Here is a 24,305-nt window from a genome sequence, read left to right as displayed (position 1 = left end):
TAAAAGTCTGATTCATCTTACTGTTGAACAGATTATCTTAAACCTTATAAAAAGCCAAGAATTTTCAAGATTATAGAATGAATACAGTTATTGCAAAATGAAAAAAATACATATCTATGAGAAAGAAGTAGATGAAATTTCTACCTAGATTTGAGCAATATTAATACCTTCATGAAAAAAATTGTAAAGAATTCAAGAAATGAAATTGGGTTTTATAAGAGTACCTGTTTATTAAAACATATTAATCCTTGCGTAGTGATTGAGTATCTTTTCGTGTTTAAGATTACAATACATATAAAGAAGAATTTATAGCAGAAAACACATTTTCATCATCAACAATAAATTATTTATGCATTTTTTACTATTAACGTTGGTGCTGTGGCTTAGTGGTTAAAACGCCTGTCTTGTAAACAGGAAATCCTGAGTTCAAATCTCAGCAGCACCTAACTGTTTTCTCCATGCTTTCCGAATAATTTTCATCAAACACATGTTGAATACAATTTAAGAATAAACATCTGGTTCTATGAACTTTAAAATAAGTTATCTTAAAAATTAAATAAAATGATTGGTATTGTGAAGATTTTTGTAGGAATGCATTGACTGAAATAGGGAAAAGAAAATGACAAAGAACAAGATAGAGGTGAATGATCACTCTATTGTTGAATTCAACTAATCCATTCTTCAGCAAGGTATAGTTTAAAATGATATGAATAGGGTAAACTTCAAATTAGAGAGGTGTTTTTGAATAAATGAAGAGTCTTCATTCATCTTAGGTGTTTGAGTAGAGAAGTGTGTGAACTTAGAAAAGAATATGAAAGTGAAAAAGCAATATTCCCTTGAACACCATAAAGAAAAGTGTTTCAAAATTAAGAATCAAGTGGGTGCTGTGGCTTAGCTGGTTGAAGCGCCTGCCTAGTAAACAGGAGATCCTGAGTTCAACTCTCAGCAGCGCCTTGCTTTTCTCATTTTTATATAACAAATCATTTTCATTAGGTCTTATTCCGATACAATTAAAATATAAAAGTCTGATTCATCTTACTGTTGAACAGATCATCTTAAACCTTATAAAAAGCCAAGAATTTTCAAGATTATAGAATGAATACAGTTATTGCAAAATGAAAAAAACTACATATCTATGAGAAAGACGTAGATGAAATTTCTACCTAGATTTGAGCAATATTAATACCTTCATGAATAAAATTGTAAAGAATTCAAGAAATGAAATTGGGTTTTATAAGAGTACCTGTTTATTAAAACATATTAATCCTTGCGTAGTGATTGAGTATCTTTTCGTGTTTAAGATTACAATACATATAAACAAGAATTTATAGCAGAAAACACATTTTCATCATCAACAATAAATTATTTATGCATTTTTTATTATTAACGTTGGTGCTGTGGCTTAGTGGTTAAAGCGCCTGTCTCGTAAACAGGAAATCCTGAGTTCAAATCTCAGCAGCACCTAACTGTTTTCTCCATGCTTTCCGAATAATTTTTATCAAACACATGTTGAATACAATTTAAGAATAAACATCTGGTTCTATGAACTTTAGAATAAGTTATCTTAACAATTAAATAAAATGATTGGTATTGTGAAGATTTTTGTAGGAATGCATTGACTGAAATAGGGAAAAAAAAATGACAAAGAACAAGATAGAGGTGAATGATCACTCTATTGTTGAATTCAACTAATCCATTCTTCAGCAAGGTATAGTTTAAAATGATATGAATAGGGTAAACTTCAAATTAGAGAGGTGTTTTTGAATAAATGAAGAGTCTTCATTCATCTTAAGTGTTTGAGTAGAGAAGTGTGTGAAATTAGAAAAGAATATGAAAGTGAAAAAGCAATATTCTCTTGAACACCTAAAAGAAAAGTGTTTCAAATTTAAGAATCAAGTGGGTGCTGTGGCTTAGCTGGTTAAAGCGCCTGTCTAGTAAACAGGAGATCCTGAGTTCAACTCAGCAGCGCCTTGCTTTTCTCATTGTTATATAACAAATCATTTTCATTAGGTCTTATTCCGATACAATTAAAATATAAAAGTCTGATTCATCTTGCTGTTGAAAAGATCATCTTAAACCTTATAAAAACCCAAGTATTTTCAAGATTATAGAATGAATACTGTTATTGCAAAATGAAAAAAACTACATATCTATGAGAAAGACGTAGATGAAATTTCTACCTAGATTTGAGCAATATTAATACCTTCATGAATAAAATTGTAAAGAATTCAAGAAATGAAATTGGGTTTTACAAGAGTACCTGTTTATTAAAACATATTAATCCTTGCGTAGTGATTGAGTATCTTTTCGTGTTTAAGATTACAATACATATAAAGAAGAATATATAGCAGAAAACACATTTTCATCATCAACAATAAATTGTTTATGCATTTTTTACTATTAATGTTGGAATGTTGGTGCTGTGGCTTAGTGGTTAAAGCGCCTGTCTCGGAAACAGGAAATCCTGAGTTCAGTTCTCAGTAGCACCCAACTGTTTTCTCCATGCTTTCCGAATAATTTTCATCAAACAAGTGTTGAATACAATTTAAGAATAAACATCTGGTTCTATGAACTTTAGAATAAGTTATCTTAAAAATTAAATAAAATGCTTGGTATTGTGAAGATTTTTGTAGGAATGCATTGACAGAAATAGGGAAAAGAAAATGACAAAGAACAAGATAGAGGTGAATGATCACTCTATTGTTGAATTCAACTAATCCATTCTTTAGCAAGGTATATTGTAAATTGATATGAATAGGGTAAACTTCAAATTAGAGAGGTGTTTTTGAATAAGTGAAGAGTCTTCATTCATCTTAAGTGTTTGAGTAGAGAAGTGTGTGAACTTAGAAAAGAATATGAAAGTGAAAAAGCAATATTCCCTTGAACACCATAAAGAAAAGTGTTTCAAAATTAAGAATCACATGGGTGCTGTGGCTTAGCTGGTTGAAGCGCCTGTCTAGAAACAGGAGATCCTGAGTTCAACTCTCAGCAGCGCCTTGCTTTTCTCATTGTTATATAACAAATCATTTTCATTAGGTCTTATTCCGATACAATTAAAATATAAAAGTCTGATTCATCTTACTGTTAAAAAGATCATCTTAAACCTTATAAAAACCCAAGTATTTTCAAGATTATAGAATGAATACTGTTATTGCAAAATGAAAAAAACTACATATCTATGAGAAATACGTAGATGAAATTTCTACCTAGATTTGAGCAATATTAATACCTTCATGAAAAAAATTGTAAAGAATTCAAGAAATGAAATTGGGTTTTATAAGAGTACCTGTTTATTAAAACATATTAATCCTTGCGTAGTGATTGGGTATCTTTTCGTGTTTAAGACTACAATACATATAAAGAAGAATTTATAGCAGAAAACACATTTTCATCATCAACAATAAATTATTTATGCATTTTTTACTATTAACGTTGGTGCTGTGGCTTAGTGGTTAAAGCGCATGTCTCGTAAACAGGAAATCCTGAGTTAAAATCTCAGTAGCACCTAACTGTTTTTTCCATGCTTTCCGAATAATTTTCATCAAACATGTGTTGAATAAAATTTAAGAATAAACATCTGGTTCTATGAACTTTAGAATAAGTTATCTTAAAAATTAAATAAAATGCTTGGTATTGTGAAGATTTTTGTAGGAATGCATTGACTGAAATAGGGAAAAGAAAATGACAAAGAACAAGATAGAGGTGAATGATCACCCTATTGTTGAATTCAACTAATCCATTCTTTAGCAAGGTATATTTTAAAATGATATGAATAGGGTAAACTTCAAATTAGATAGGTGTTTTTGAATAAGTGAAGAGTCTTCATTCATCTTAAGTGTTTGAGTACAGAAGTGTGTGAACTTAGAAAAGAATATGAAAGTGAAAAAGCAATATTCTCTTGAACACCATAAAGAAAAGTGTTTCAAAATTAAGAATCAAGTGGGTGCTGTGGCTTAGCTGGTTAAAGCGCCTGTCTAGTAAACATGAGATCCTGAGTTCAACTCTCAGCAGCGCCTTGCTTTTCTCATTGTTATATAACAAATCTTTTTCATTAGGTCTTATTCCGTTACAATTAAAATATAAAAGTCTGATTCATCTTACTGTTAAAAAGATCATCTTAAACCTTATAAAAACCCAAGTATTTTCAAGATTATAGAATGAATACTGTTATTGCAAAATGAAAAAAATAAATATCTATGAGAAAGACGTAGATGAAATTTCTACCTAGATTTGAGCAATATTAATACCTTCATGAAAAAAAATTGTAAAGAATTCAAGAAATGAAATTGGGTTTTATAAGAGTACCTGTTTATTAAAACATATTAATCCTTGCGTAGTGATTGAGTATCTTTTCGTGTTTAAGATTACAATACATATAAAGAAGAATTTATAGCAGAAAACACATTTTCATCATCAACAATAAATTATTTATGCATTTTTTACGATTAACGTTGGTGCTGTGGCTTAGTGGTTAAAGCGCACTTCTCATAACTAGGAAATCCTGAGTTCAATTCTCAGCAGCACCTAACTGTTTTCTCCATGCTTTCTGAATAATTTTCATCAAACAAGTGTTGAATACAATTTAAGAAAAAACATCTGGTTCTATGAACTTTAGAATAAGTTATCTTAAAAATTAAATAAAATGCTTGGTATTGTGAAGATTTTTGTAGGAATGCATTGACTGAAATAGGGAAAAGAAAATGACAAAGAACAAGATAGAGGTGAATGATCACTCTATTGTTGAATTCAACTAATCCATTCTTTAGCAAGGTATAGTTTAAAATGATATGAATAGGGTAAACTTCAAATTAGAGAGGTGTTTTTGAATAAATGAAGAGTCTTCATTCATCTTAAGTGTTTGAGTAGAGAAGTGTGTGAAATTAGAAAAGAATATGAAAGTGAAAAAGCAATATTCTCTTGAACACCATAAAGAAAAGTGTTTCAAAATTGATAATCAAGTGGGTGCTGTGGCTTAGCTGGTTAAAGCGCCTGTCTAGTAAACAGGAGATCCTGAGTTCAACTCAGCAGCGCCTTGCTTTTCTCATTTTTATATAACAAATTATTTTCATTAGGTCTTATTCCGATACAATTAAAATATAAAAGTCTGATTCATCTTACTGTTGAAAAGATCATCTTAAACCTTATAAAAACCCAAGTATTTTCAAGATTATAGAATGAATACTGTTATTGCAAAATGAAAAAAACTACATATCTATGAGAAAGACGTAGATCAAATTTCTACCTAGATTTGAGCAATATTAATACCTTCATGAATAAAATTGTAAAGAATTCAAGAAATGAAATTGGGTTTTATAAGAGTACCTGTTTATTAAAACATATTAATCCTTGCGTAGTGATTGAGTATCTTTTCGTGTTTAAGATTACAATACATATAAAGAAGAATATATAGCAGAAAACACATTTTCATCATCAACAATAAATTGTTTATGCATTTTTTACTATTAATGTTGGTGCTGTGGCTTAGTGGTTAAAGCGCCTGTCTCGGAAACAGGAAATCCTGAGTTCAGTTCTCAGTAGCACCCAACTGTTTTCTCCATGCTTTCCGAATAATTTTCATCAAACAAGTGTTGAATACAATTTAAGAATAAACATCTGGTTCTATGAACTTTAGAATAAGTTATCTTAAAAATTAAATAAAATGCTTGGTATTGTGAAGATTTTTGTAGGAATGCATTGACTGAAATAGGGAAAAGAAAATGACAAAGAACAAGATAGAGGTGAATGATCACTCTATTGTTGAATTCAACTAATCCATTCTTTAGCAAGGTATATTTTAAATTGATATGAATAGGGTAAACTTCAAATTAGAGAGGTGTTTTAGAATAAGTGAAGAGTCTTCATTCATCTTAAGTGTTTGAGTAGAGAAGTGCGTGAACTTAGAAAAGAATATGAAAGTGAAAAAGCAATATTCCCTTGAACACCATAAAGAAAAGTGTTTCAAAATTAAGAATCAAGTGGGTGCTGTGGCTTAGCTGGTTGAAGCGCCTGTCTAGTAAACAGGAGATCCTGAGTTCAACTCTCAGCAGCGCCTTGCTTTTCTCCTTGTTATATAACAAATCATTTTCATTAGGTCTTATTCCGATACAATTAAAATATAAAAGTCTGATTCATCTTACTGTTAAAAAGATCATCTTAAACCTTATAAAAACCCAAGTATTTTCAAGATTATAGAATGAATACTGTTATTGCAAAATGAAAAAAACTACATATCTATGAGAAATACGTAGATGAAATTTCTACCTAGATTTGAGCAATATTAATACCTTCATGAAAAAAATTGTAAAGAATTCAAGAAATGAAATTGGGTTTTATAAGAGTACCTGTTTATTAAAACATATTAATCCTTGCGTAGTGATTGGGTATCTTTTCGTGTTTAAGATTACAATACATATAAAGAAGAATTTATAGCAGAAAACACATTTTCATCATCAACAATAAATTATTTATGCATTTTTTACGATTAACATTGGTGCTGTGGCTTAGTGGTTAAAGCGCCTGTCTCGTAAACAGGAAATCCTGAGTTCAACTCTCAGCAGCACCTAACTGTTTTCTCCATGCTTTCCGAATAATTTTCATCAAACAAGTGTTGAATACAATTTAAGAATAAACATCTGGTTCTATGAACTTTAGAATAAGTTATCTTAAAAATTAAATAAAATGCTTGGTATTGTGAAGATTTTTGTAGGAATGCATTGACTGAAATAGGGAAAAGAAAATGACAAAGAACAAGATAGAGGTGAATGATCACTCTATCGTTGAATTCAACTAATCCATTCTTTAGCAAGGTATATTTTAAAATGATATGAATAGGGTGAACTTCAAATTAGAGAGGTGTTTTTGAATAAGTGAAGAGTCTTCATTCATCTTAAGTGTTTGAGTGGAGAAGTGTGTGAACTTACAAAAGAATATGCAAGGGAAAAAGCAATATTCTCTTGAACACCATAAAGATAAGTGTTTCAAAATTAAGAATCAAGTGGGTGCTGTGGCTTAGTTGGTTAAAGCGCCTGTCTAGTAAACAGGAAATCCTGAGTTCAATTCTCAGCAGCACCTAATTGTTTTCTCCATGCTTTCCAAATCATTTTCATCAAACAAGTGTTGAATACAATTTAAGAATAAACATCTGGTTCTATGAACTTTAGAATAAGTTATCTTAAAAATTAAATAAAATGCTTGGTATTGTGAAGATTTTTGTAGGAATGCATTGACTGAAATAGGGAAAAGAAAATGACAAAGAACAAGATAGAGGTGAATGATCACTCTATTTTTGAATTCAACTAATCCATTCTTCAGCAAGGTATATTTTAAAATGATATGAATGGCGTAAAATTCAAATTAGAGAGGTGTTTTTGAATAAGTGAAGAGTCTTCATTCATCTTAAGTGTTTGAGTGGAGAAGTGTGTGGACTTAGAAAAGAATACGAAAGTGAAAAAGCAATATTCTCTTGAACACCATAAAGAAAAGTGTTTCAAAATTAAGAATCAAGTGGGTGCTGTGGCTTAGCTAGTTAAAGTGCCTGTCTAGTAAACAGGAGATCCTGAGTTTAACTCTCAGCAGTGCCTTGCTTTTCTCATTGTTATATAACAAATCATTTTCATTAGGTCTTATTCCGATACAATTAAAATATAAAAGTCTGATTCATCTTACTGTTGAACAGATCATCTTAAACCTTATAAAAAGCCAAGAATTTTCAAGATTATAGAATGAATACAGTTATTGCAAAATGAAAAAAATACATATCTATGAGAAAGAAGTAGATGAAATTTCTACCTAGATTTGAGCAATATTAATACCTTCTTGAAAAAAATTGTAAAGAATTCAAGAAATGAAATTGGGTTTTATAAGAGTACCTGTTTATTAAAACATATTAATCCTTGCGTAGTGATTGAGTATCTTTTCGTGTTTAAGATTACAATACATATAAAGAAGAATTTATAGCAGAAAACACATTTTCATCATCAACAATAAATTATTTATGCATTTTTTACTATAAACGTTGGTGCTGTGGCTTAGTGGTTAAAACACCTGTCTCATAAACAGGAAATCCTGAGTTCAAATCTCAGCAGCACCTAACTGTTTTCTCCATGCGTTCCGAATAATTTTCATCAAACACATGTTGAATACAATTTAAGAATACACATCTGGTTCTATGAACTTTAGAATAAGTTATCTTAAAAATTAAATAAAATGATTGGTATTGTGAAGATTTTTGTAGGAATGCATTGACTGAAATAGGGAAAAGAAAATGACAAAGAACAAGATAGAGGTGAATGATCACTCTATTGTTGAATTCAACTAATCCATTCTTCAGCAAGGTATAGTTTAAAATGATATGAATAGGGTAAACTTCAAATTAGAGAGGTGTTTTTGAATAAATGAAGAGTCTTCATTCATCTTAAGTGTTTGAGTAGAGCAGGGTGTGAACTTAGAAAAGAATATGAAAGTGAAAAAGCAATATTCTCTTGAACACCATAAAGAAAAGTGTTTCAAAACTAAGAATCAACTGGGTGCTGTGGCTTAGATGGTTAAAGCGCCTGTCTAGTAAACAGGAGATCCTGAGTTCAACTCTCAGCAGCGCCTTGCTTTTCTCATTGTTATATAACAAATCATTTTCATTAGGTCTTATTCCGATACAATTAAAATATAAAAGTCTGATTCATCTTACTGTTGAACAGATCATCTTAAACCTTATAAAAACCCAAGTATTTTCAACATTATAGAATTAATACTGTTATTGCAAAATGAAAAAAATTTAAATCTATGATAAAGAGGTAGATGAAATTTCTACCTAGATTTGAGCAATATTAATACCTTCATGAAAAAAAATTGTAAAGAATTCAAGAAATGAAATTGGGTTTTATAAGAGTACCTGTTTATTAAAACATATTAATCCTTGCGTAGTGATTGAGTATCTTTTCGTGTTTAAGATCACAATACATATAAAGAAGAATTTATAGCAGAAAACACATTTTCATCATCAACAATAAATTATTTATGCATTTTTTACTATTAACGTTGGTGCTGTTGCTTAGTGGTTAAAGCGCCTGTCTCGTAAACAGGAAATCCTGAGTTCAATTCTCAGCAGCACCGAAGTGTTTTCTCCATGCTTTCCGAATAATTTTCATCAAACAAGTGTTGAATACAATTTAAGAATAAACATCTGGTTCTATGAACTTTAGAAGAAGTTATCTTAAAAAATAAATAAAATGCTTGGTATTGTGAAGATTTTTGTAGGAATGCATTGACTGAAATAGGGAAAAGAAAATGACAAAGAACAAGATAGAGGTGAATGATCACTCTATCGTTGAATTCAACTAATCCATTCTTTAGCAAGGTATATTTTAAAATGATATGAATAGGGTAAACTTCAAATTAGAGAGGTGTTTTTGAATAAGTCAAGAGTCTTCATTCATCTTAAGTGTTTGAGTGGAGAAGTGTGTGAACTTAGAAAAGAATATGAAAGGGAAAAAGCAATATTCTCTTGAACACCATAAAGAAAAGTGTTTCAAAATTAAGAATCAAGTGGGTGCTGTGGCTTAGCTGGTTAAAGCGCCTGTATAGTAAACAGGAGATCCTGAGTTCAACTCCCAGCAGCGCCTTGCTTTTCTCATTGTTATAAAACAAATCATTTTCATTAGGTCTTATTCCGATACAATTTAAATATAAAAGTCTGATTCATCTTACTGTTAAAAAGATCATCTTAAACCTTATAAAAACCCAAGTATTTTCAAGATTATAGAATGAATACTGTTATTGCAAAATGAAAAAAAATACATATCTATGAGAAAGACGTAGATGAAATATCTACCTAGATTTGAGCAATATTAATACCTTCATGAATAAAATTGTAAAGAATTCAAGAAATGAAATTGAGTTTTATAAGAGTACCTGTTTATTAAAACATATTAATCCTTGCGTAGTGATTGAGTATCTTTTCGTGTTTAAGATTACAATACATATAAAGAAGAATTTATAGCAGAAAACACATTTTCATCATCAACAATAAATGATTTATGCATTTTTTTAATATTACCGTTGGTGCTGTGGTTTAGTGGTTAAAGCTCCTGTCTTGTAAACAGGAAATCCTGAGTTCAAATCTCAGCAGCACCTAACTGTTTTCTCCATGCTTTCCGAATAATTTTCATCAAACAAGTGTTGAATACAATTTAAGAATAAACATCTGGTTCTATGAACTTTAGAATAAGTTATCTTAAAAATTAAATAAAATGCTTGGTATTGTGAAGATTTTTGTAGGAATGCATTGACTGAAATAGGGAAAAGAAAATGACAAAGAACAAGATAGAGGTGAATGATCACTCTATCGTTGAATTCAACAAATCCATTCTTTAGCAAGGTATATTTTAAAATGATATGGATAGGGTGAACTTCAAATTAGAGAGGTGTTTTTGAATAAGTGAAGAGTCTTCATTCATCTTAAGTGTTTGAGTGGAGAAGTGTGTGAACTTAGAAAAGAATATGAAAGGGAAAAAGCAATATTCTCTTGAACACCATAAAGAAAAGTGTTTCAAAACTAAGAATCAAGTGGGTGCTGTGGCTTAGCTGGTTAAAGCGCCTGTATAGTAAACAGGAAATCCTGAGTTCAACTCCCAGCAGCGCCTTGCTTTTCTCATTGTTATATAACAAATCATTTTCATTAGGTCTTATTCCGATACAATTAAAATATAAAAGTCTGATTCATCTTACTGTTAAAAAGATCATCTTAAACCTTATAAAAACCCAAGTATTTTCAAGATTATAGAATGAATACTGTTATTGCAAAATAAAAAAAAATACATATCTATGAGAAAGACGTAGATGAAATTTCTACCTAGATTTGAGCAATATTAATACCTTCATGAATAAAATTGTAAAGAATTCAAGAAATGAAATTGAGTTTTATAAGAGTACCTGTTTATTAAAACATATTAATCCTTGCGTAGTGATTGAGTATCTTTTCGTGTTTAAGATTACAATACATATAAAGAAGAATTTATAGCAGAAAACACATTTTCATCATCAACAATAAATGATTTATGCATTTTTTTAATATTACCGTTGTTGCTGTTGCTTAGTGGTTAATGCTCCTGTCTCGTAAACAGGAAATCCTGAGTTCAAATCTCAGTAGCACCTAATTGTTTTCTCCATGCTTTCCAAATAATTTTCATCAAACAAGTGTTGAATACAATTTAAGAATAAACATCTGGTTCTATGAACTTTAGAATAAGTTATCTTAAAAATTAAATAAAATGCTTGGTATTGTGAAGATTTTTGTAGGAATGCATTGACTGAAATAGGGAAAAGAAAATGACAAAGAACAAGATAGAGGTGAATGATCACTCTATTTTTGAATTCAACTAATCCATTCTTCAGCAAGGTATATTTTAAAATGATATGAATAGGGTAAAATTCAAATTAGAGAGGTGTTTTTGAATAAGTGAAGAGTCTTCATTCATCTTAAGTGTTTGAGTGGAGAAGTGTGTGGACTTAGAAAAGAATATGAAAGTGAAAAAGCAATATTCTCTTGAACACCATAAAGAAAAGTGTTTCAAAATTAAGAATCAAGTGGGTGCTGTGGCTTAGCTGGTTAAAGCGACTGTCCAGTAAACAGGAGATCCTGAGTTCAACTCTCAGCAGTACCTTGCTTTTCTCATTTTTATATAACAAATCATTTTCATTAGGTATTATTCCGATACAATTAAAATATAAAAGTCTGATTCATCTTACTGTTGAACAGATTATCTTAAACCTTATAAAAAGCCAAGAATTTTCAAGATTATAGAATGAATACAGTTATTGCAAAATGAAAAAAATACATATCTATGAGAAAGAAGTAGATGAAATTTCTACCTAGATTTGAGCAATATTAATACCTTCATGAATAAAATTGTAAAGAATTCAAGAAATGAAATTGGGTTTTATAAGAGTACCTGTTTATTAAAACATATTAATCCTTGCGTAGTGATTGAGTATCTTTTCGTGTTTAAGATTACAATACATATAAACAAGAATTTATAGCAGAAAACACATTTTCATCATCAACAATAAATTATTTATGCATTTTTTACTATTAACGTTGGTGCTGTGGCTTAGTGGTTAAAGCGCCTGTCTCGTAAACAGGAAATCCTGAGTTCAAATCTCAGCAGCACCTAACTGTTTTCTCCATGCTTTCCGAATAATTTTTATCAAACACATGTTGAATACAATTTAAGAATAAACATCTGGTTCTATGAACTTTAGAATAAGTTATCTTAACAATTAAATAAAATGATTGGTATTGTGAAGATTTTTGTAGGAATGCATTGACTGAAATAGGGAAAAAAAATGACAAAGAACAAGATAGAGGTGAATGATCACTCTATTGTTGAATTCAACTAATCCATTCTTCAGCAAGGTATAGTTTAAAATGATATGAATAGGGTAAACTTCAAATTAGAGAGGTGTTTTTGAATAAATGAAGAGTCTTCATTCATCTTAAGTGTTTGAGTAGAGAAGTGTGTGAAATTAGAAAAGAATATGAAAGTGAAAAAGCAATATTCTCTTGAACACCTAAAAGAAAAGTGTTTCAAAATTAAGAATCAAGTGGGTGCTGTGGCTTAGCTGGGTAAAGCGCCTGTCTAGTAAACAGGAGATCCTGAGTTCAACTCAGCAGTGCCTTGCTTTTCTCATTGTTATATAACAAATCATTTTCATTAGGTCTTATTCCGATACAATTAAAATATAAAAGTCTGATTCATCTTACTGTTGAAAAGATCATCTTAAACCTTATAAAAACCCAAGTATTTTCAAGATTATAGAATGAATACTGTTATTGCAAAATGAAAAAAACTACATATCTATGAGAAAGACGTAGATGAAATTTCTACCTAGATTTGAGCAATATTAATACCTTCATGAATAAAATTGTAAAGAATTCAAGAAATGAAATTGGGTTTTACAAGAGTACCTGTTTATTAAAACATATTAATCCTTGCGTAGTGATTGAGTATCTTTTCGTGTTTAAGATTACAATACATATAAAGAAGAATATATAGCAGAAAACACATTTTCATCATCAACAATAAATTGTTTATGCATTTTTTACTATTAATGTTGGTGCTGTGGCTTAGTGGTTAAAGCGCCTGTCTCGGAAACAGGAAATCCTGAGTTCAGTTCTCAGTAGCACCCAACTGTTTTCTCCATGCTTTCCGAATAATTTTCATCAAACAAGTGTTGAATACAATTTAAGAATAAACATCTGGTTCTATGAACTTTAGAATAAGTTATCTTAAAAATTAAATAAAATGCTTGGTATTGTGAAGATTTTTGTAGGAATGCATTGACAGAAATAGGGAAAAGAAAATGACAAAGAACAAGATAGAGGTGAATGATCACTCTATTGTTGAATTCAACTAATCCATTCTTTAGCAAGGTATATTTTAAATTGATATGAATAGGGTAAACTTCAAATTAGAGAGGTGTTTTTGAATAAGTGAAGAGTCTTCATTCATCTTAAGTATTTGAGTAGAGAAGTGTGTGAACTTAGAAAAGAATATGAAAGTGAAAAAGCAATATTCCCTTGAACACCATAAAGAAAAGTGTTTCAAAATTAAGAATCACGTGGGTGCTGTGGCTTAGCTGGTTGAAGCGCCTGTCTAGTAAACAGGAGATCCTGAGTTTAACTCTCAGCAGCGCCTTGCTTTTCTCATTGTTATATAACAAATCATTTTCATTAGGTCTTATTCCGATACAATTAAAATATAAAAGTCTGATTCATCTTACTGTTAAAAAGATCATCTTAAACCTTATAAAAACCCAAGTATTTTCAAGATTATAGAATGAATACTGTTATTGCAAAATGAAAAAAACTACATATCTATGAGAAATACGTAGATGAAATTTCTACCTAGATTTGAGCAATATTAATACCTTCATGAAAAAAATTGTAAAGAATTCAAGAAATGAAATTGGGTTTTATAAGAGTACCTGTTTATTAAAACATATTAATCCTTGCGTAGTGATTGGGTATCTTTTCGTGTTTAAGACTACAATACATATAAAGAAGAATTTATAGCAGAAAACACATTTTCATCATCAACAATAAATTATTTATGCATTTTTTACTATTAACGTTTGTGTTGTGGCTTAGTGGTTAAAGCGCATGTCTCGTAAACAGGAAATCCTGAGTTAAAATCTCAGTAGCACCTAACTGTTTTTTCCATGCTTTCCGAATAATTTTCATCAAACAAGTGTTGAATAAAATTTAAGAATAAACATCTGGTTCTATGAACTTTAGAATAAGTTATCTTAAAAATTAAATAAAATGCTTGGTATTGTGAAGATTTTTGTAGGAATGCATTGACTGAAATAGGGAATAGAAAATGACAAAGAACAAGATAGAGGTGAATGATCACTCTATTGTTGAATTCAACTAATCCATTCTTTAGCAAGGTATATTTTAAAATGATATGAATAGGGTAAACTTCAAATTAGATAGGTGTTTTTGAATAAGTGAAGAGTCTTCATTCATCTTAAGTGTTTGAGTACAGAAGTGTGTGAACTTAGAAAAGAATATGAAAGTGAAAAAGCAATATTCTCTTGAACACCATAAAGAAAAGTGTTTCAAAATTAAGAATCAAGTGGGTGCTGTGGCTTAGCTGGTTAAAGCGCCTGTCTAGTAAACAGGAGATCCTGAGTTCAACTCTCAGCAGCGCCTTGCTTTTCTCATTGTTATATAACAAATCATTTTCATTAGGTCTTATTCCGTTACAATTAAAATATAAAAGTCTGATTCATCTTACTGTTAAAAAGATCATCTTAAACCTTATAAAAACCCAAGTATTTTCAAGATTATAGAATGAATACTGTTATTGCAAAATGAAAAAAATAAATATCTATGAGAAAGACGTAGATGAAATTTCTACCTAGATTTGAGCAATATTAATACCTTCATGAAAAAAAATTGTAAAGAATTCAAGAAATGAAATTGGGTTTTATAAGAGTACCTGTTTATTAAAACATATTAATCCTTGCGTAGTGATTGAGTATCTTTTCGTGTTTAAGATTACAATACATATAAAGAAGAATTTATAGCAGAAAACACATTTTCATCATCAACAATAAATTATTTATGCATTTTTTACGATTAACGTTGGTGCTGTGGCTTAGTGGTTAAAGCGCACTTCTCGTAACTAGGAAATCCTGAGTTCAATTCTCAGCAGCACCTAACTGTTTTCTCCATGCTTTCCGAATAATTTTCATCAAACAAGTGTTGAATACAATTTAAGAATAAACATCTGGTTCTATGAACTTTAGAATAAGTTATCTTAAAAATTAAATAAAATGCTTGGTATTGTGAAGATTTTTGTAGGAATGCATTGACTGAAATAGGGAAAAGAAAATGACAAAGAACAAGATAGAGGTGAATGATCACTCTATTGTTGAATTCAACTAATCCATTCTTTAGCAAGGTATAGTTTAAAATGATATGAATAGGGTAAACTTCAAATTAGAGAGGTGTTTTTGAATAAATGAAGAGTCTTCATTCATCTTAAGTGTTTGAGTAGAGAAGTGTGTGAAATTAGAAAAGAATATGAAAGTGAAAAAGCAATATTCTCTTGAACACCATAAAGAAAAGTGTTTCAAAATTAATAATCAAGTGGGTGCTGTGGCTTAGCTGGTTAAAGCGCCTGTCTAGTAAACAGGAGATCCTGAGTTCAACTCAGCAGCGCCTTGCTTTTCTCATTTTTATATAACAAATTATTTTCATTAGGTCTTATTCTGATACAATTAAAATATAAAAGTCTGATTCATCTTACTGTTGAAAAGATCATCTTAAACCTTATAAAAACCCAAGTATTTTCAAGATTATAGAATGAATACTGTTATTGCAAAATGAAAAAAACTACATATCTATGAGAAAGACGTAGATCAAATTTCTACCTAGATTTGAGCAATATTAATACCTTCATGAATAAAATTGTAAAGAATTCAAGAAATGAAATTGGGTTTTATAAGAGTACCTGTTTATTAAAACATATTAATCCTTGCGTAGTGATTGAGTATCTTTTCGTGTTTAAGATTACAATACATATAAAGAAGAATATATAGCAGAAAACACATTTTCATCATCAACAATAAATTGTTTATGCATTTTTTACTATTAATGTTGGTGCTGTGGCTTAGTGGTTAAAGCGCCTGTCTCGGAAACAGGAAATCCTGAGTTCAGTTCTCAGTAGCACCCAACTGTTTTCTCCATGCTTTCCGAATAATTTTCATCAAACAAGTGTTGAATACAATTTAAGAATAAACATCTGGTTCTATGAACTTTAGAATAAGTTATCTTAAAAATTAAATAAAATGCTTGGTATTGTGAAGATTTTTGTAGGAATGCATTGACTGAAATAGGGAAAAAAAATGACAAAGAACAAGATAGAGGTGAATGATCACTCTATTGTTGAATTCAACTAATCCATTCTTCAGCAAGGTATAGTTTAAAATGATATGAATAGGGTAAACTTCAAATTAGAGAGGTGTTTTTGAATAAATGAAGAGTCTTCATTCATCTTAAGTGTTTGAGTAGAGAAGTGTGTGAAATTAGAAAAGAATATGAAAGTGAAAAAGCAATATTCTCTTGAACACCTAAAAGAAAAGTGTTTCAAAATTAAGAATCAAGTGGGTGCTGTGGCTTAGCTGGTTAAAGCGCCTGTCTAGTAAACAGGAGATCCTGAGTTCAACTCAGCAGCGCCTTGCTTTTCTCATTGTTATATAACAAATCATTTTCATTAGGTCTTATTCCGATACAATTAAAATATAAAAGTCTGATTCATCTTACTGTTGAAAAGATCATCTTAAACCTTATAAAAACCCAAGTATTTTCAAGATTATAGAATGAATACTGTTATTGCAAAATGAAAAAAACTACATATCTATGAGAAAGACGTAGATGAAATTTCTACCTAGATTTGAGCAATATTAATACCTTCATGAATAAAATTGTAAAGAATTCAAGAAATGAAATTGGGTTTTACAAGAGTACCTGTTTATTAAAACATATTAATCCTTGCGTAGTGATTGAGTATCTTTTCGTGTTTAAGATTACAATACATATAAAGAAGAATATATAGCAGAAAACACATTTTCATCATCAACAATAAATTGTTTATGCATTTTTTACTATTAATGTTGGTGCTGTGGCTTAGTGGTTAAAGCGCCTGTCTCGGAAACAGGAAATCCTGAGTTCAGTTCTCAGTAGCACCCAACTGTTTTCTCCATGCTTTCCGAATAATTTTCATCAAACAAGTGTTGAATACAATTTAAGAATAAACATCTGGTTCTATGAACTTTAGAATAAGTTATCTTAAAAATTAAATAAAATGCTTGGTATTGTGAAGATTTTTGTAGGAATGCATTGACAGAAATAGGGAAAAGAAAATGACAAATAACAAGATAGAGGTGAATGATCACTCTATTGTTGAATTCAACTAATCCATTCTTTAGCAAGGTATATTTTAAATTGATATGAATAGGGTAAACTTCAAATTAGAGAGGTGTTTTTGAATAAGTGAAGAGTCTTCATTCATCTTAAGTGTTTGAGTAGAGAAGTGTGTGAACTTAGAAAATAATATGAAAGTGAAAAAGCAATATTCCCTTGAACACCATAAAGAAAAGTGTTTCAAAATTAAGAATCACGTGGGTGCTGTGGCTTAGCTGGTTGAAGCGCCTGTCTAGTAAACAGGAGATCCTGAGTTCAACTCTCAGCAGCGCCTTGCTTTTCTCATTGTTATATAACAAATCATTTTCATTAGGTCTTATTCCGATACAATTAAAATATAAAAGTCTGATTCATCTTACTGTTAAAAAGATCATCTTAAACCGTATAAAAACCCAAGTATTTTCAAGATTATAGAATGAATACTGTTATTGCAAAATGAAAAAAACTACATATCTATGAGAAATACGTAGATGAAATTTCTACCTAGATTTGAGCAATATTAATACCTTCATGAATAAAATTGTAAAGAATTCAAGAAATGAAATTGGGTTTTACAAGAGTACCTGTTTATTAAAACATATTAATCCTTGCGTAGTGATTGGGTATCTTTTCGTGTTTAAGACTACAATACATATAAAGAAGAATTTATAGCAGAAAACACATTTTCATCATCAACAATAAATTATTTATGCATTTTTTACTATTAACGTTGGTGCTGTGGCTTAGTGGTTAAAGCGCATGTCTCGTAAACAGGAAATCCTGAGTTAAAATCTCAGTAGCACCTAACTGTTTTTTCCATGCTTTCCGAATAATTTTCATCAAACAAGTGTTGAATAAAATTTAAGAATAAACATCTGGTTCTATGAACTTTAGAATAAGTTATCTTAAAAATTAAATAAAATGCTTGGTATTGTGAAGATTTTTGTAGGAATGCATTGACTGAAATAGGGAAAAGAAAATGACAAAGAACAAGATAGAGGTGAATGATCACTCTATTGTTGAATTCAACTAATCCATTCTTTAGCAAGGTATATTTTAAAATGATATGAATAGGGTAAACTTCAAATTAGATAGGTGTTTTTGAATAAGTGAAGAGTCTTCATTCATCTTAAGTGTTTGAGTACAGAAGTGTGTGAACTTAGAAAAGAATATGAAAGTGAAAAAGGAATATTCTCTTGAACACCATAAAGAAAAGTGTTTCAAAATTAAGAATCAAGTGGGTGCTGTGGCTTAGCTGGTTAAAGCGCCTGTCTAGAAAACAGGAGATCCTGAGTTCAACTCTCAGCAGCGCCTTGCTTTTCTCATTGTTATATAACAAATCATTTTCATTAGGTCTTATTCCGTTACAATTAAAATATAAAAGTCTGATTCATCTTACTGTTAAAAAGATCATCTTAAACCTTATAAAAACCCAAGTATTTTCAAGATTATAGAATGAATACTGTTATTGCAAAATGAAAAAAATAAATATCTATGAGAAAGACGTAGATGAAATTTCTACCTAGATTTGAGCAATATTAATACCTTCATGAAAAAAAATTGTAAAGAATTCAAGAAATGAAATTGGGTTTTATAAGAGTACCTGTTTATTAAAACATATTAATCCTTGCGTAGTGATTGAGTATCTTTTCGTGTTTAAGATTACAATACATATAAAGAAGAATTTATAGCAGAAAACACATTTTCATCATCAACAATAAATGATTTATGCATTTTTTTAATATTACCGTTGGTGCTGTGGTTTAGTGGTTAAAGCTCCTGTCTTGTAAACAGGAAATCCTGAGTTCAAATCTCAGCAGCACCTAACTGTTTTCTCCATGCTTTCCGAATAATTTTTATCAAACAAGTGTTGAATACAATTTAAGAATAAACATCTGGTTCTATGAACTTTAGAATAAGTTATCTTAAAAATTAAATAAAATGCTTGGTATTGTGAAGATTTTTGTAGGAATGCATTGACTGAAATAGGGAAAAGAAAATGACAAAGAACAAGATAGAGGTGAATGATCACTCTATCGTTGAATTCAACGAATCCATTCTTTAGCAAGGTATATTTTAAAATGATATGGATAGGGTGAACTTCAAATTAGAGAGGTGTTTTTGAATAAGTGAAGAGTCTTCATTCATCTTAAGTGTTTGAGTGGAGAAGTGTGTGAACTTAGAAAAGAATATGAAAGGGAAAAAGCAATATTCTCTTGAAAACCATAAAGAAAAGTGTTTCACAATTAAGAATCAAGTGGGTGCTGTGGCTTAGCTGGTTAAAGCGCCTGTCTAGTAAACAGGAAATCCTGAGTTCAATTCTCAGCAGCACCTAATTATTTTCTACATGCTTTCCAAATAATTTTCATCAAACAAGTGTTGAATACAATTTAAGAATAAACATCTGGTTCTATGAACTTTAGAATAAGTTATCTTAAAAATTAAATAAAATGCTTGGTATTGTGAAGATTTTTGTAGGAATGCATTGACTGAAATAGGGAAAAGAAAATGACAAAGAACAAGATAGAAGTGAATGATCACTCTATTTTTGAATTCAACTAATCCATTCTTCAGCAAGGTATATTTTAAAATGATATGAATAGGGTAAAATTCAAATTAGAGAGGTGTTTTTGAATAAGGGAAGAGTCTTCATTCATCTTAAGTGTTTGAGTGGAGAAGTGTGTGGACTTAGAAAAGAATATGAAAGTGAAAAAGCAATATTCTCTTGAACACCATAAAGAAAAGTGTTTCAAAATTAAGAATCAAGTGGGTGCTGTGGCTTAGCTAGTTAAAGCGCCTGTCTAGTAAACAGGAGATCCTGAGTTCAACTCTCAGCAGTGCCTTGCTTTTCTCATTGTTATATAACAAATCATTTTCATTAGGGCTTATTCCGATACAATTAAAATATAAAAGTCTGATTCATCTTACTGTTGAAAAGATCATCTTAAACCTTATAAAAACCCAAGTATTTTCAAGATTATAGAATGAATACTGTTATTGCAAAATGAAAAAAACTACATATCTATGAGAAAGACGTAGATGAAATTTCTACCTAGATTTGAGCAATATTAATACCTTCATGAATAAAATTGTAAAGAATTCAAGAAATGAAATTGGGTTTTACAAGAGTACCTGTTTATTAAAACATATTAATCCTTGCGTAGTGATTGAGTATCTTTTCGTGTTTAAGATTACAATACATATAAAGAAGAATATATAGCAGAAAACACATTTTCATCATCAACAATAAATTGTTTATGCATTTTTTACTATTAATGTTGGTGCTGTGGCTTAGTGGTTAAAGCGCCTGTCTCGGAAACAGGAAATCCTGAGTTCAGTTCTCAGTAGCACCCAACTGTTTTCTCCATGCTTTCCGAATAATTTTCATCAAACAAGTGTTGAATACAATTTAAGAATAAACATCTGGTTCTATGAACTTTAGAATAAGTTATCTTAAAAATTAAATAAAATGCTTGGTATTGTGAAGATTTTTGTAGGAATGCATTGACAGAAATAGGGAAAAGAAAATGACAAAGAACAAGATAGAGGTGAATGATCACTCTATTGTTGAATTCAACTAATCCATTCTTTAGCAAGGTATATTTTAAATTGATATGAATAGGGTAAACTTCAAATTAGAGAGGTGTTTTTGAATAAGTGAAGAGTCTTCATTCATCTTAAGTGTTTGAGTAGAGAAGTGTGTGAACTTAGAAAAGAATATGAAAGTGAAAAAGCAATATTCCCTTGAACACCATAAAAAAAGTGTTTCAAAATTAAGAATCACGTGGGTGCTGTGGCTTAGCTGGTTGAAGCGCCTGTCTAGTAAACAGGAGATCCTGAGTTCAACTCTCAGCAGCGCCTTGCTTTTCTCATTGTTATATAACAAATCATTTTCATTAGGTCTTATTCCGATACAATTAAAATATAAAAGTCTGATTCATCTTACTGTTAAAAAGATCATCTTAAACCTTATAAAAACCCAAGTATTTTCAAGATTATAGAATGAATACTGTTATTGCAAAATGAAAAAAACTACATATCTATGAGAAATACGTAGATGAAATTTCTACCTAGATTTGAGCAATATTAATACCTTCATGAATAAAATTGTAAAGAATTCAAGAAATGAAATTGGGTTTTACAAGAGTACCTGTTTATTAAAACATATTAATCCTTGCGTAGTGATTGGGTATCTTTTCGTGTTTAAGACTACAATACATATAAAGAAGAATTTATAGCAGAAAACACATTTTCATCATCAACAATAAATTATTTATGCATTTTTTACTATTAACGTTGGTGCTGTGGCTTAGTGGTTAAAGCGCATGTCTCGTAAACAGGAAATCCTGAGTTAAAATCTCAGTAGCACCTAACTGTTTTTTCCATGCTTTCCGAATAATTTTCATCAAACAAGTGTTGAATAAAATTTAAGAATAAACATCTGGTTCTATGAACTTTAGAATAAGTTATCTTAAAAATTAAATAAAATGCTTGGTATTGTGAAGATTTTTGTAGGAATGCATTGACTGAAATAGGGAAAAGAAAATGACAAAGAACAAGATAGAGGTGAATGATCACTCTATTGTTGAATTCAACTAATCCATTCTTTAGCAAGGTATATTTTAAAATGATATGAATAGGGTAAACTTCAAATTAGATAGGTGTTTTTGAATAAGTGAAGAGTCTTCATTCATCTTAAGTGTTTGAGTACAGAAGTGTGTGAACTTAGAAAAGAATATGAAAGTGAAAAAGCAATATTCTCTTGAACACCATAAAGAAAAGTGTTTCAAAATTAAGAATCAAGTGGGTGCTGTGGCTTAGCTGGTTAAAGCGCCTGTCTAGTAAACAGGAGATCCTGAGTTCAACTCTCAGCAGCGCCTTGCTTTTCTCATTGTTATATAACAAATCATTTTCATTAGGTCTTATTCCGTTACAATTAAAATATAAAAGTCTGATTCATCTTACTGTTAAAAAGATCATCTTAAACCTTATAAAAACCCAAGTATTTTCAAGATTATAGAATGAATACTGTTATTGCAAAATGAAAAAAATAAATATCTATGAGAAAGACGTAGATGAAATTTCTACCTAGATTTGAGCAATATTAATACCTTCATGAAAAAAATTGTAAAGAATTCAAGAAATGAAATTGGGTTTTATAAGAGTACCTGTTTATTAAAACATATTAATCCTTGCGTAGTGATTGAGTATCTTTTCGTGTTTAAGATTACAATACATATAAAGAAGAATTTATAGCAGAAAACACATTTTCATCATCAACAATAAATTATTTATGCATTTTTTACGATTAACGTTGGTGCTGTGGCTTAGTGGTTAAAGCGCACGTCTCGTAACTAGGAAATCCTGAGTTCAATTCTCAGCAGCACCTAACTGTTTTCTCCATGCTTTCCGAATAATTTTCATCAAACAAGTGTTGAATACAATTTAAGAATAAACATCTGGTTCTATGAACTTTACAATAAGTTATCTTAAAAATTAAATAAAATGCTTGGTATTGTGAAGATTTTTGTAGGAATGCATTGACTGAAATAGGGAAAAGAAAATGACAAAGAACAAGATAGAGGTGAATGATCACTCTATCGTTGAATTCAACTAATCCATTCTTTAGCAAGGTATATTTTAAATTGATATGAATAGGGTAAACTTCAAATTAGAGAGGTGTTTTTGAATAAGTGAAGAGTCTTCATTCATCTTAAGTGTTTGAGTAGAGAAGTGTGTGAACTTAGAAAAGAATATGAAAGTGAAAAAGCAATATTCCCTTGAACACCATAAAGAAAAGTGTTTCAAAATTAAGAATCAAGTGGGTGCTGTGGCTTAGCTGGTTGAAGCGCCTGCCTAGTAAACAGGAGATCCTGAGTTCAACTCTCAGCAGCGCCTTGCTTTTCTCATTTTTATATAACAAATTATTTTCATTAGGTCTTATTCCTATACAATTAAAATATAAAAGTCTGATTCATCTTACTGTTGAACAGATCATCTTAAACCTTATAAAAAGCCAAGAATTTTCAAGATTATAGAATGAATACAGTTATTGCAAAATGAAAAAAACTACATATCTATGAGAAAGACGTAGATGAAATTTCTACCTAGATTTGAGCAATGTTAATACCTTCATGAATAAAATTGTAAAGAATTCAAGAAATGAAATTGGGTTTTATAAGAGTACCTGTTTATTAAAACATATTAATCCTTGCGTAGTGATTGAGTATCTTTTCGTGTTTAAGATTACAATACATATAAACAAGAATTTATAGCAGAAAACACATTTTCATCATCAACAATAAATTATTTATGCATTTTTTACTATTAACGTTGGTGCTGTGGCTTAGTGGTTAAAGCGCCTGTCTCGTAAACAGGAAATCCTGAGTTCAAATCTCAGCAGCACCTAACTGTTTTCTCCATGCTTTCCGAATAATTTTCATCAAACACATGTTGAATACAATTTAAGAATAAACATCTGGTTCTATGAACTTTAGAATAAGTTATCTTAACAATTAAATAAAATGATTGGTATTGTGAAGATTTTTGTAGGAATGCATTGACTGAAATAGGGAAAAGAAAATGACAAAGAACAAGATAGAGGTGAATGATCACTCTATTGTTGAATTCAACTAATCCATTCTTCAGCAAGGTATAGTTTAAAATGATATGAATAGGGTAAACTTCAAATTAGAGAGGTGTTTTTGAATAAATGAAGAGTCTTTATTCATCTTAAGTGTTTGAGTAGAGAAGTGTGTGAAATTAGAAAAGAATATGAAAGTGAAAAAGCAATATTCTCTTGAACACCATAAAGAAAAGTGTTTCAAAATTGAGAATC

General features: G+C 30.0%; 21 non-coding genes across 21 annotated transcripts; all 21 read left to right on the top strand.

Moving 5' to 3' along the window:
• The first annotated feature begins 372 nt into the window (after positions 1-372).
• TRNAT-UGU (transfer RNA threonine (anticodon UGU)) lies at positions 373-445 on the top strand. The gene has a single exon. It is a non-coding gene; the product is annotated as a tRNA-Thr (tRNA).
• Positions 446-1,391: 946 nt separating this feature from the next.
• Positions 1,392-1,464, top strand: TRNAT-CGU (transfer RNA threonine (anticodon CGU)). The gene has a single exon. It is a non-coding gene; the product is annotated as a tRNA-Thr (tRNA).
• Positions 1,465-2,416: 952 nt separating this feature from the next.
• TRNAP-CGG (transfer RNA proline (anticodon CGG)) lies at positions 2,417-2,489 on the top strand. The gene has a single exon. It is a non-coding gene; the product is annotated as a tRNA-Pro (tRNA).
• Positions 2,490-3,942: 1,453 nt separating this feature from the next.
• Positions 3,943-4,016, top strand: TRNAT-AGU (transfer RNA threonine (anticodon AGU)). Its single transcript has one exon. It is a non-coding gene; the product is annotated as a tRNA-Thr (tRNA).
• A 1,454-nt stretch (positions 4,017-5,470) lies between these two features.
• TRNAP-CGG (transfer RNA proline (anticodon CGG)) lies at positions 5,471-5,543 on the top strand. The gene has a single exon. It is a non-coding gene; the product is annotated as a tRNA-Pro (tRNA).
• A 946-nt stretch (positions 5,544-6,489) lies between these two features.
• TRNAT-CGU (transfer RNA threonine (anticodon CGU)) lies at positions 6,490-6,562 on the top strand. Its single transcript has one exon. It is a non-coding gene; the product is annotated as a tRNA-Thr (tRNA).
• A 435-nt stretch (positions 6,563-6,997) lies between these two features.
• Positions 6,998-7,071, top strand: TRNAT-AGU (transfer RNA threonine (anticodon AGU)). Its single transcript has one exon. It is a non-coding gene; the product is annotated as a tRNA-Thr (tRNA).
• Positions 7,072-8,016: 945 nt separating this feature from the next.
• On the top strand, positions 8,017-8,089 carry TRNAM-CAU (transfer RNA methionine (anticodon CAU)). The gene has a single exon. It is a non-coding gene; the product is annotated as a tRNA-Met (tRNA).
• Positions 8,090-8,524: 435 nt separating this feature from the next.
• On the top strand, positions 8,525-8,598 carry TRNAT-AGU (transfer RNA threonine (anticodon AGU)). Its single transcript has one exon. It is a non-coding gene; the product is annotated as a tRNA-Thr (tRNA).
• Positions 8,599-9,035: 437 nt separating this feature from the next.
• On the top strand, positions 9,036-9,108 carry TRNAT-CGU (transfer RNA threonine (anticodon CGU)). Its single transcript has one exon. It is a non-coding gene; the product is annotated as a tRNA-Thr (tRNA).
• A 947-nt stretch (positions 9,109-10,055) lies between these two features.
• Positions 10,056-10,128, top strand: TRNAT-UGU (transfer RNA threonine (anticodon UGU)). Its single transcript has one exon. It is a non-coding gene; the product is annotated as a tRNA-Thr (tRNA).
• Positions 10,129-12,093: 1,965 nt separating this feature from the next.
• Positions 12,094-12,166, top strand: TRNAT-CGU (transfer RNA threonine (anticodon CGU)). Its single transcript has one exon. It is a non-coding gene; the product is annotated as a tRNA-Thr (tRNA).
• A 943-nt stretch (positions 12,167-13,109) lies between these two features.
• On the top strand, positions 13,110-13,182 carry TRNAP-CGG (transfer RNA proline (anticodon CGG)). The gene has a single exon. It is a non-coding gene; the product is annotated as a tRNA-Pro (tRNA).
• A 1,454-nt stretch (positions 13,183-14,636) lies between these two features.
• TRNAT-AGU (transfer RNA threonine (anticodon AGU)) lies at positions 14,637-14,710 on the top strand. Its single transcript has one exon. It is a non-coding gene; the product is annotated as a tRNA-Thr (tRNA).
• A 1,454-nt stretch (positions 14,711-16,164) lies between these two features.
• On the top strand, positions 16,165-16,237 carry TRNAP-CGG (transfer RNA proline (anticodon CGG)). Its single transcript has one exon. It is a non-coding gene; the product is annotated as a tRNA-Pro (tRNA).
• A 943-nt stretch (positions 16,238-17,180) lies between these two features.
• TRNAP-CGG (transfer RNA proline (anticodon CGG)) lies at positions 17,181-17,253 on the top strand. The gene has a single exon. It is a non-coding gene; the product is annotated as a tRNA-Pro (tRNA).
• A 1,966-nt stretch (positions 17,254-19,219) lies between these two features.
• TRNAT-UGU (transfer RNA threonine (anticodon UGU)) lies at positions 19,220-19,292 on the top strand. The gene has a single exon. It is a non-coding gene; the product is annotated as a tRNA-Thr (tRNA).
• A 435-nt stretch (positions 19,293-19,727) lies between these two features.
• On the top strand, positions 19,728-19,801 carry TRNAT-AGU (transfer RNA threonine (anticodon AGU)). The gene has a single exon. It is a non-coding gene; the product is annotated as a tRNA-Thr (tRNA).
• A 946-nt stretch (positions 19,802-20,747) lies between these two features.
• TRNAP-CGG (transfer RNA proline (anticodon CGG)) lies at positions 20,748-20,820 on the top strand. The gene has a single exon. It is a non-coding gene; the product is annotated as a tRNA-Pro (tRNA).
• Positions 20,821-22,273: 1,453 nt separating this feature from the next.
• Positions 22,274-22,347, top strand: TRNAT-AGU (transfer RNA threonine (anticodon AGU)). The gene has a single exon. It is a non-coding gene; the product is annotated as a tRNA-Thr (tRNA).
• Positions 22,348-23,802: 1,455 nt separating this feature from the next.
• Positions 23,803-23,875, top strand: TRNAT-CGU (transfer RNA threonine (anticodon CGU)). Its single transcript has one exon. It is a non-coding gene; the product is annotated as a tRNA-Thr (tRNA).
• The last annotated feature ends 430 nt before the right edge of the window (positions 23,876-24,305 follow it).

This window comes from Lissotriton vulgaris, chromosome 12 (genome assembly GCF_964263255.1).
Source record: "Lissotriton vulgaris chromosome 12, aLisVul1.2, whole genome shotgun sequence".
In the NCBI taxonomy this organism is placed as follows: domain Eukaryota; kingdom Metazoa; phylum Chordata; class Amphibia; order Caudata; family Salamandridae; genus Lissotriton; species Lissotriton vulgaris.
The sequence above is the reverse complement of the archived record's forward strand: the minus strand, read 5'-3'. Positions and strand labels throughout refer to the sequence as shown.